Source organism: Phodopus roborovskii, unplaced genomic scaffold (assembly GCF_943737965.1).
Source record: "Phodopus roborovskii unplaced genomic scaffold, PHOROB, whole genome shotgun sequence".
Taxonomy (NCBI): Eukaryota; Metazoa; Chordata; class Mammalia; order Rodentia; family Cricetidae; genus Phodopus; species Phodopus roborovskii.
This window is the reverse complement of record NW_026126434.1, coordinates 1,359,868-1,371,692: the sequence shown is the minus strand read 5'-3', so window position 1 is coordinate 1,371,692 and position 11,825 is coordinate 1,359,868. Positions and strand designations below refer to the sequence as shown.

The 11,825-nt window shown below is 46.5% G+C and overlaps 1 protein-coding gene across 1 annotated transcript in view; it reads right to left on the bottom strand.

Annotated features, from left to right (window-relative positions):
- Window positions 1-805: 805 nt before the first annotated feature.
- The window catches only part of Ptpn14 (protein tyrosine phosphatase non-receptor type 14), a 185,231-nt gene continuing 174,211 nt past the window's right edge, over window positions 806-11,825 (bottom strand). Inside the window, exon 19 of the transcript XR_007834671.1 lies at window positions 806-817. The gene's annotated coding sequence lies outside the window, so the exon portion shown is untranslated. The remainder of the gene's footprint in view (window positions 818-11,825) is intronic.

Sequence of the window (11,825 nt, the reverse complement as noted above, 5' to 3'; positions counted from 1 at the left end):
GAAACGCCTTCGTAGCGAGATGAGACCATTATAACTCTAGGGATGCAGAAATGCTTGACTGAAAGATAGATGAACCGAGTTCCATGTATAGGAAGGAATTTAGGGGTTCTGTCTCTGCTCCCCAGTGCTGGCATTACACAAGTGGGGGTGTTCAAACTCCTTATGCAGGTATGGCAAACACTTTATCTGTGAGCAGTCTCTCCAGACCCTCCCTTCCATGCCTTTTAGGAGCTTGCATCCATCCTCACCCTTGCCTCTCCACTTCCTCCACCCACACTCACTCCATTTCGCTGTGATTTCTCTGCCTTTTCCATCTGTCCCTACCTTCAGTACAAAATCTGATCTCCACCACTTTGCATCCCATCTGCCTTATTTGATTCCGGAAGTAGGAGTCCCTTTCCTGCTTTGATGGGGCCCAGGTGAACTAGTACAACAAAAGAATAAGGCTAATAGAACCGCAATAAAAGCAGGAGAGGTTATTGAAAGCGTTCTCTGGCTAAGCAGACACATTCCCCCAAACATGCTCTGGGAAAGTAAGTGTGCAACTCTAGGGAGGAAATGAAACAAATAGAGGGATGCCTGACATCAAAGGATGCTCACATCATGGCAGGATGGAAGGGCTGCTCACTAATGACAAACACAACAATGGCCAGTCCGTGGCCCAGTCCTCTCCGACCAGAGACTTGTACCAATAGCACCTGGTGCATGACAGGGGTGTGTACACTCCCACTGGGGTGACTGACCAGACCCAGCTCATTCACTGTGTCAGCACATGAAGTTTGAGTCCAAGTCTGCATACAATGAGCCCTGCCAGGCCCTGGACCACACACACTAAGAGAACACAGATCACAGAGAACAGTAAACGTCTGTTAATCAATGTGGCAAAACCCTGTCTGGAATATTCTGTTATTCTGGTAACTCCTATAAAAGACCACTAAACAAGTGAAGGGCAGAATCCATGCAAGCAAATTATTCAACAGAAAGTTTGAAAAGAGTGTTCACACTCATCTTAAGAAGGAAAAGCTGAAGGCTAGAGAAATGGTTCTTCAATTTAGAGCCTGTGCTTGTTCTTGCCGAGGACCAAATTTGTTTACGAGCACCCACATTGGGTGGAACCAACCACTTACAGCTCCAGCTGCAGGGCATCTGATAGCCTCTTCTGACTTCCATGAACACTGCACACAAGTCCACATACCCACCCATAAACACACGTGTACACATAACTTAAATACTAACAGCAACAAAGAGCTAATGATGGACAGCTAGCAAGATGGCTCAGCGCTTGTCTGGGAAGTTAGGAAGGGCACAAGTGTGAGGGCTGGAGGTGCCTTCACTAAGTCTAAGAAGAGGACCTGGGAGCTCTTTCTACTCGGAAGCCACAGCATCTCTGAGGTACCTCACGCTGCTACTGTGTATCTTTTACAAGGAACATACAGCTGGAAGCTCCAAGCCCCACTTGCCTAGTGTCCTAGCCCCCACAGCTGGCCTCAAGCTGTGCCCTCTTCTTTGTGGTAAAGAGTCCATCCTGCTGACTCACCCTGATCATCCCTCTGGCCTGGGAAGTGTCACTTCTAATGAGCAGGAGATGGACTGAGATTCCTCAACGGGGCCATTCACACTTTAAATAGCCATTCAGACCATGACCATGGCTCCCAAGGGACTAATCCTACATTGATGTGTATGCAGGCCCCTTTCAAGGCCAGTGATCCATGCAACGCTTGGTAGTGAAGGGATCCGACCTATGGAAACCTGAACCTGTTTGGCTGAGAACAATGGGTCATTCTGAAGTTAGCCCTCACAACGGACTCTTTCTCCAAACCCATGAGCAGAAGAATACCTTATTTCTCTTGACCACCATGCTCAGCACTCTGGGACAATTTACAAAGCAGTATACCAGCCAAGAAAATTACAAATGTAACCATGCAGACCGCCTGGCCCTTTACAGACTGGAAATAACACACACCAGCCATGTCTTCTGTTCTGCTGTCAATAAGGCTCAAGGGGCTGGCTAGAAAGAGCATGGAGAAGCACACACTTAAACATATGTGAAGGGCACATTGGCCTCTGCACAGTCTCAAGTGCAGGGTCCCAGGTTCGCTTCTCATGCTGGTATGACTTTGGGTGAGTGATGCCACCGCTTCTCTGAGCAGTGGGGACAGTGTCAATCTTATAACATCACAGGGGACCAGAAACTGTCTCTGCTTTGCTTCCAGTTCCTCCCTTCATTAAAGCTCTGAACTAAATAATTGCTAAGTGCGTGTGTGCATGCGTATGTGCATGTGTATGTGTGTGTGTGTGTGTGTGTGTGTGTGAAGTACAAGTGGAACAGGTCACCGTTCTCCCAGCACTGTCTCTTTGCCACCGTGGCTCTTATTTCCTGGAATCCCATCAAGTCAGTACAATTGGAATGACCTGATCCTATGTGTGAATAAGTTGCTGTGGAAATCCCCTGCACCTGGCACTCCTTGCTTTACAAAGCTTGGGATGGGCATGGCTGAGAGTGGGAGAGAAACTTGGGTATCTCAGTCTTGGGTTTGAATCACTTCTTCCCACCTAAATGTAAACACAATAGAACAAGGCCATTTCTCTAGACCAATCAGGAGGAAATGGTCACCTCCAGTCAGAAGCTGCAGGTCTACATTGTTGTGGGCAGAGACCTGCATGTGGAAACATCGAGTGGATGATGAGACTGGTTTTTAGCCAGATATTAGGCACTATGTTGATGCAGCCTCTCCTACACTTTGTCCTTCCAGTAGGACTTGCTTACCTTATAAGGAACCTTAGTGGAGAGCCCCAAAGTATCCCTGCCTCCCCTTAGTGTGGGGCAGAGGGTGAAGAGACCCGGGAACACACTGCCATTCAACAGAAGCTTGACACCAGGCCTGCAGGCTAAAGACACTGGCATTTTACCTTCCTGGCACTTCAGTCCTGCTGTCAGAGGGCCACTGTCACTGAGTGTTACATCACTGCTAGGAAGTGGGGCTGTACCAGGTGATCTGCTAACCTGCCTGCCCCCCTTGCCCGCGTTGTCCCTGGCTGAAGAAAGTGGTCCCTGCCTTAGAGCCTGAGGAGAACAAAAAGGTTTATCCATTTGAAACACTCTTCCCTTGCCCATCTCTTCCAACACACACCGCTTATCTTTATTCACCAGATAGCAGCTTTCCCTACAGAGATACCAGAAGGCACATTCAAGGAGGCAGAGGGACAGCAGCCTGCAAAACAGCCAAGGAGACAGCAGTTGCCATCTAAAGAGATACACAGATGTCTCTTAAGCAAATGACAATTTGTCATAGATAGTCTGAGGACAGCTTTGAACAAACCTCTCCTAAGAACTCCATGCAGCCTATAGGGACATGTTCTTGTTTAGTTCATCCTTCCCCTGTCTAGACTAAATACCCAGTGAAAAAGAAATTTTCAAGTGAACTGAAGTAGGGCTGTGAAATGGCTCAGCCAATAAAATGCCTGCTGCGAAAGCACGGGGACCTGAGTTTGATCCCCAGGACCCACATAATAAAACCAGGCCGGGTGACATGGACCTTTAATCCCAGCATAGAAGGAGTGGCAGCAGCCAGGGCTTGCTGGCCAGCTAGCTTAGCAAAATTGAGGAGCACCAAAGTTAGTGAGAGACCCTCTCTCTGAACAAACAAACAGTTTGGAAAGCAACTGAGGAATGCACCTGGGATTAACCAATGGCCTTTCCTTGTGCAAGCATACATGTGCACACACACAGAGAGAAAACTCTAGCTATTTCTAAACAGAGTTGCTTTGGAACACTCCACGTTCTTAGATTCAAGGGGCTTAGCAAGGAGCCCTGGTTTCCAGGCACTCCTCCAGGAAACCTAGAGCAGAGGTCCCTCTGACCTCAGGTGTAGGAAGCACCCTACTCTGAGACACTTCCTTAATTCTGACCCTTATTTTAACGCTGAAGGCACCCTTTCCTACTTGATGGTTCTTGTGTGTTACAGAAGCACTATGTCTATTTCGCTTTATAGATAATCTGGATCATATGTTATGATAAAGCTTGAGGTGGACCTTGGCGGATTCCGTGGCAGGCAAGGGTGACTGAGGCAGAAAGACAAACATGCCAGGCAGACAGAGTTTAGTGAGAAGTTTTATTAGAAAGGGGAGGGAGGGAAAAGGAAAGAGAAAAGAGGTAAAGAGGCACAGAGACAGAGAGAGGACAAAAGAGAAGAGGGAGACAGGGAAATCCTGTCTGCCTCAGGGGAACAGTGGGAAAGAGAGGAAAAGAGAGCAGAAGGAGAGTTGGAAAGAGAGCATAAGTGGGTGTGTGGGGGTATTTCTTTTAAAGATGTCCTTTGCACCTGGGCTGACCAGGACACTGCCTGAGTGCATTCTGCCAGGTGACAAGGGCAGGCTGGCATAATGCCTGAGTCCTTACAATATGAACCACAGCTTGGTATAATTACACAATAAAGGACACAGCGAATTGGTCTACAAATTGGTCTGTGTATATATAATTATAAAGACCCAGCAGTGTGAGCTTTAGTCCTGGATAAACCAACAGTTCTGCTGAAGAGTCCCATCTCGAACCCAGCTTCTTGAGGAGCTCTGGGGAAGCTCATTCCCCAGGTAGGTGCAGTTGAGGTTAGAGCCAGACCCCTCTTCCAGCTTACAGCACTGCAGATTTCTCAAGGGAAATCTTTTCGTTTTCTAGAAAAATAAATTACGTTCTGCCTGGCTCACCCATCCTTGCCAGCCACAGGGAAGAGAGATGGTGAGGCAGAGGCAGTAGAAGGCCGAGTCCAGCCCAGCCGTCTCCACAGACAGACTCTGGCTTCTGACATCCACTGTTGATTTTCTGTAACTGTCCTAGTAAAAGAGAGCAGATGGAGAACCAGATTAGACCGGCCAGCCCAGCCCTATCAGTCATTTTATGAGACTTCTGTGATTTTTGCCAGGCTAGCAAGAAGAGAGATCTGGGGAGGAAAAACAAAGGAGACAGAAACTCAGAGGCACTGGGCCAGGTCGTTTGTGACCTGGAAAAGGCCGGAGCAAAGTAGGGATGTCAGAGGTGGACAGACAGACAGACAAACACATTTTAGTCCCCATCACGAGCTTTGCACTGCCAAGCATGTCGTTTGCCTCGTGCATTCGTTCCCTCATCTGAAAAACAAGGCTAATCACATATTCCTTTCAGAACTATTACAGGGGTTAAAAAATGCATGTGAAGCATGGGGTGTGAAAGTTAGCTATCTCAAGGGACTCTGGAGCACTGAAACTAATGATAAAATAATGTTCTGTAACAAATAATGCCTTTGCAAGTCAGTTAGGAGAGGAAAATAGGGGGGAAGCAGCCTGCCAAATTCCATTCAATCTCAGTTTGGCTCCATATACATACATCAACTACCTACCATGGACCAGACTATGATACCACCATAACTCAGCTCCAGGAGCCAGAAAGATCTGGGTTGAAATCCCATCTCTACCATTTCCCAGAGGTGTGGCTTTAGGAAATGACTCAGACCCTCTGCTGTGACAGTAGTGTTAACGGCACCTGCCTCAGAGATCAAGGAGAGAAATGAATGGAATAATAATAATGACTGCCATGCTTCAAGGGCTCAATATATTACACTTAATATCAACTTTGTCATTGTCATCACCACAACTACCAGGACTAATCCTGTGTATCACAGAAGGAATTAAAGAATGAATTAGATGGGATGGGTTGTAGCTCGGTGGTAGAACCTGGCCTAGCATGCACAAACACCCAGCATTAAAAACAAAAAACAACCAACCAAACAAAAAATTATCTGGGATAAGATACATTTCCTGTCTCAGGCACCTTACAGTTTTGTAGGTCCCTGAGTTTAGGAGAGGGTCCTAGGGTCTTGTGGGTAGGTACATGATCAATAAGCCTTTATAGATATGTATTGAACATCATCAGGGAAGATGGAGGTCTTTGAAGTAAAGTATAAAGAAGGAATGGATAACAACAGAATCAACTTGCCTACTCTGTGCCTAACAAGAGGTAACAGGGCTATTTTCATGGGATTCTGTCTTGTTGCTCTTTCCAAAGGCCAGAGCTCAGTTCCCAGCACCTACAACAGGTGATTCACAACTGCCTATGATTCCAACTCCTATAGATACAACACCCTCATCTGACCTCCTAGGGCACCATAACCATGTGTGCACGCACACATAGACCTACACATAAACAAAGTAAATATTGAGCCAGGTTATAGTGGTGTACACCTTTAATCCCAGTACTTGGGAGGCAGAAACAGTTGGATCTCTGACTTTGAGGCCAGCCTGGTCTATAGGGTGAGTTCTGAGAGCCAGGGTTATACAGAGAAACCTTGTTTCTAAAAACAAAAACAGAACAACAAAGAAAACAAAAGTAAATAAATAAAGAAATGGTTGGTAGATAAATAAGTATGTTTTGAGGCCCAGAGAGATGCCTCAGTGGTTATGAGCACTGGCAGCTCTTCCAGAGGAGCCTGGTTGGATTCTCAGTGCCCACATGGGGGCTCACAACTACCTATAACTCCAGTCTCAAGGGATCTGCACGCTTCTACACTCTGCAGGTACCAGGAACAGGCATGCTGGACAGACAAAACACCCATACACACTAAATTTAAAATTCACTAAAATTTAAAAGTCTTTAAAAAAAATAAAAAAGAACTACAAGTTAATTTGGTGAGCAAATATTTTGACATCAATATCTAATGCATTGACCATTTCAGGGCTAACAGGACTATTAGACACAGGACAGCAAAAATGACAAATATGGCCTCAGCAATGAGAACATACAGGACAGAGTGAGGTACAGAGGACCAGCTTCAAAGTGGGGACGAATCCAGGTGGCAGGGGCAGGCCAGCACAATGCCTGAATCTTACAGGTGCACCTTGCTCTGTGTTGTCTCTGTCACTCATTAGGCGTCCCAGCCTGGACTCTTACTCTCAGCTCCGTCATTGTCATTTAAGTCAGGTCTCCACGGCTCCTTTACGGAATGGTCACCATTCATATCTGGTCCACTTGATCCAGGATTCCCGGGGAAGTGATCCTTTCAACAAGTATTTATTGAACAGTTGCTAAATAACATAATGTGAGACTCTATGATTCAACAGACTTGTCCTGACCCTTAGGGACCCCGGCAATTCAGGCGGATATTCCCAGATAGAAATGAGGAATCACAGCCCAGATAGTGTATTGTAGGTGATTTGCTCTAGCAGGAGGCAGTAAGAAAGATGCAGGAACATGGACCGATATTGTTTGCGTTGACTGTAGTGTTAAAATGGCTGCGGTGTGACACAAACAGCAGGTACAGGGATATGGACATAAGTAACTCCCAGAGTGCTTTGTGTTCCCGGGCCTAATGGCCACCTAAACTCTTAGGTAGATCTAAGAGCATGGTGAATGGGATTTACTGAGAGCAGGTGAGGCATGAGCTATTACAAGATGAACAAATATGAACCAAACTCATTAGAGAAACAAGATCTAGTGTCGCTCAAGGTCGAGTGCCACAGACGAGGAGACAGCGAACCAGGAGGTGATATTTCCTGCCTGACAACATAGGTAAGTTATAGAGAGTCAGAGAGATGGCTAAGAAGGTAAAGTCATGTGTTATCAAGTCTGACACCTGAGTGAGTTCAGTCCCACATGGTAGAAAGAGAGAACCAGCCCCTGAGAGTCATTCTCCAGTCTCCATTACTAAAATAAAATTGAGAGATTGTAGTCAGAATTTAAACACAGTGTTCAGAGTTTAAATGTTATCTCCCCAATAAAGACAAGTTGATTCTTTGGATATTAAACTCTCCTCAGGACTGTGATTTCAAGGCAAATAAATTTTGGATTCTGGTGAGTCATGACACAACTTTTCTCAGAAGCCACATTTCAAGTTCAGAAAGTACATGATAATAAAACTTCCCTCCTAAGCTGGGCATGATGGCCCACTCCTGTAGCCCCTCAAATGAGGGAGAAGATGAGGCTCTCCCCAAGCCCCCCTGGCCCCCGTGGTCAGACCCTGTACACACAACATGAAACAGAACTCACAGGAACCACCTGAAGCCACTCAGTAGCACTTCATGCTGTGGCCGGCAGATGGCAGAGAGTGACAAGAGAAGGAGGGAGCCTCGGTCACCGCCCTGCCCCTCCATCCAGAGTCCCAAGTAGAAAATGCGTTTGCCTTAGTGCTATTTGCTTAAAGTCACTCTTCAATCTGAAAGTCAGCTTTCAGGGAGAGACCTCTCGGCTTGAGAGCCTTCTTCACCACCCACCCCCACCTCACGCCAGGAGACCAGCATCCTCTCTGCACTCCACCAAGCTGTCATTTCCTGCTGCTCTGGCCAGCCCTCTCTGGTCACCAGACTGTTATCACTGAGGGGATGCTTGGAGTGCAAGAGTGACAACTGCAGCAAAGGATTTAGTGGTACACAGAGGGGTCAGTCCCTGCTGGCTTTAGGAAAACAAAACAAACGAACACCATCCTGAATAATTCTCCCCAGGGAGGGCGATTTTTAAGAGCACCTTCTGCTCAGGATGTGGGCCCCTGCAGAGCAATGGAGCCCTGTTCTCTTCAGTCTTCTGTCACTTTAATAAACATCATGACCAAAACCAACTTGGGGAGAAAGGGTTTATTTCGTTTTGCACTTTCTGAACACAGTTCTTCTAGGCAGGAACCTGGAGGCAAGAACTGTAGCAGAGACCATGGAAGAACACTGCTTCCTGGTTTACCTACTGACTCACATTAAGTTACCTTCCGTATACAGCTCAGGCCCATCCACCTGTCTAGGGATGATACCACCCACAGTGGACTTGGTCCTTCTACATCAATTAGCAATAAAGGAAAAGTCCCACAGATGTGTCCACAGGCCAACTGATGCACACAATTATTACATTGAGGCTCACTCTTCCCAGGCGACTCTAGATTATGTCAAGTTGACATAAAAACTAACCAACCACAGCTAACCAGAAACCACAGATTTTTAAAGTATCTCATGAATGACTGGCTAGAGGTTTTATGGGACTCTCAAACTTGTCTCTGAAACTTCACGAGCCAAGCCTCTATCATCCACATTTCCTCTAGTCTCTCTCACATCTCCTAGGCTCCCACAGAACAGCCTATTATAATAGCTTTGAGTGCACAATAGCTTTTCCAGACCAAATTCCAAACACTTCCACAATCCTCCCCCAAACAATGTGATCAGGACTGTCACAGAATAACCAGGTCTTTAGTACCAATTTCTGCATAGTTTGCTTTCATTTGCTGTGATAAACACTGTGACCAAAAGCAGTTTGGAAAGGAAAGGTTTCATTTGGCTTACACATCTCCATCACAGTCCGACACTGACAGAAGTCAGGGGGGAAATTCAAGCAGAAGCTGAGGCAGGGATTATGGAGGGTGCTATTCACTGGCTCTTGCTCAGCTTGCTTTCTTATACAACCCAGGACTACTGCCTAGGAGGGGCACCACTCATAGTGGCCAAACCCTTCCACATCAGTCACCCGTAAAGAAAAAACGCTCCACAGACTGGCCCACCAGTAACCCTTCAGTTAAGGTTCCCTCTCCCAATGATCTAACTTGTGTCAGCTTTACCAAAACTAACTGGCATGCTCAGTTTTGGTTTTTGTTGTTTGGTTGCTAGTGCTATTGCTTGTTATTATTTTGGGAATTTTGTTAAGTTTTATCTTTTTTTTTCTTCTTATCTATTTATTTGAGACAAGTTCTTACCCTAAATTCCAAAGCCATCCCTTGCCCCTGGGAAATCTCTATATAACTCAAGCCAGCCTTGAACTTGCGGCAACTCTGTTGTCTCAGCTTCCCAGGGTTAGTACTGCAGGTGTGCATGGCCATATCCTGCAGGCTCACAGGTTCATTTGAGAGGTTCCAGTCCCAGGCCAGTTGGTCCCATTACTTATGGGCCAGTATAATACTGCAGCTTGAAGCCTCATGCAGCCAAGGAAGCTGCTCACCTCATAGTGGCTAGGAGATAAAGATAGGGAGGGAGTGAGGTCCCCCAGTGCCCTTTAAGGGCACTCACAATGACCTGTGCATTAGGGGCCATCTTTTAAATGCTCCACGGCCTCCAAGTAACCCCATATTGAGGACCAGGGCTTTAATACAAGGGCCTTTGGGGGACACTTTAGATTCAAACTGTAGCAACTTAGTTTTGTACTTTTTAACTTTGAAAGAAGATAGGTGTTTGGGAACCAGAGAAGCCAGGGGCTCCTTGTCTATCAGAGAACTGTTCTGTGTTTGGGCTGCGACAGTGAAATGTGATGAGTCTCCAAAGATCAGACTGTAGGAACTTAACTCCGCCCTACCTGGAGTGTTCGCTGGAAAGCCTGACACTGAGATAGTGTGGGGACGAGCTGGCAAACACACACTTCTGTCTGCTGAGAAAATTCTAATCCTTGGATTTGGTTTTGTAAACAAGGCCACGGGATGACTGTGAGTAACTCACACACTTGAAGGCTAGAGCCCCAGTTAAATGCCAGCTGTGCCAGGATCCAACACAGAAAGAAATATTTGAGAACTGGGGAATTGACATTTGCTATTTTTTCTATTTCATTGAGAAAAAAAAATTATTGAGTATCAACTACATGCCAGGCCCTGGGCCAGGAATGAGATGTAATAAGATCATGCTGACCCCTCTCTGCCCTCAGGAGAATTCCCTCCTTGAGTATTTGTTATCTCTGGGGTTAGCCAGAGCTTCCCACAGTGTAGTTAGCTGGGCCATGAAAAGGGAGTTTTCAAGTGAAAGTATGAGTTCATTAGCGCCTACAGGCCAGTCTCAGCGCAACAATTAAAGACATGAGTAATGGTGGATGCAGAGGATGGAAATCTAATCAGTACTTGGGGAGAGCAGTCCAGTGGCTCCAAGCTGTCTTCATGGTACTGACATGGGTTTGGAGTTAAGTAGAGGAAGAGCTGGGACAGGGACAAGAAGTGTACGTGACCTAGCAGTCCTGGTGAAGACAGGGCCAGGTTCAGCTCTGCTTCTTAGAAGGGTTTGGAAAGTGCTTGTTGCAACCATCACTCGGAGGGAATGTGGTCTCTGGGAGGTGGTTGCTCCCATCCAGGATGCTGCCTCACCATTGTGGAAAATTGTCTGCCCATGTGTAGTATGTGCTACCAGGCTTCGCCATTCCTGGTATCCAAGGTGATGGCAGGGTTAGGAAAACGACTTGGTTTTCAATCTTCAGTCTTGAAAGGGAGTGAAGTAGGCATAGCTGACAGATATCCCTTATTAACACACCTGTGCGGAATCAAGCAGGGATCTGACTTAGGATATAAGATAGAGATGCCAGGCTTTCCGCCTGCTTTTTATTACCCCATGAGCCCAAGCAGAGAGCCCATGCCTGTTAGTAAAAACCAGAGTCTAAGTGCCTGTTAAAGTGTGCGTGTGTGCATGCGTGTGCACATGTGTGCGCACATGTGTGCATGCATGTGTGTGTGTGTGCTTTCTGCAATTAAATATATAAAATAACAGAAACATGACCATTACTGGAGTTTAAAATAGCATGAGAGTTGTCCACAGACAGCAATGTTCCAGAAAGGCAACACCAGTGAAATAATAATGTACTGCACTGTAGACGTCATTACATTCATCATGCGCACTGGGGAGCAGGAGAAGAAAAGTCCACACTTGGCATGCAAACTGGGACCAAGCACAGGGTCCCCTACAAGTGAAACAGGCAAGTGTTCACCCGCACACACATACCCGGAATCAGGCTTCCACAGGTTCTCCTATATTATATCTGCCAAGAGGGACCCGAAGCTATGAAGATGGCATGAGGGAAGGGAGGCAGCCTGGGATGCAACTGCAATGTAATCTTGGTAAGCAGCTTCCTGACTCCAAGG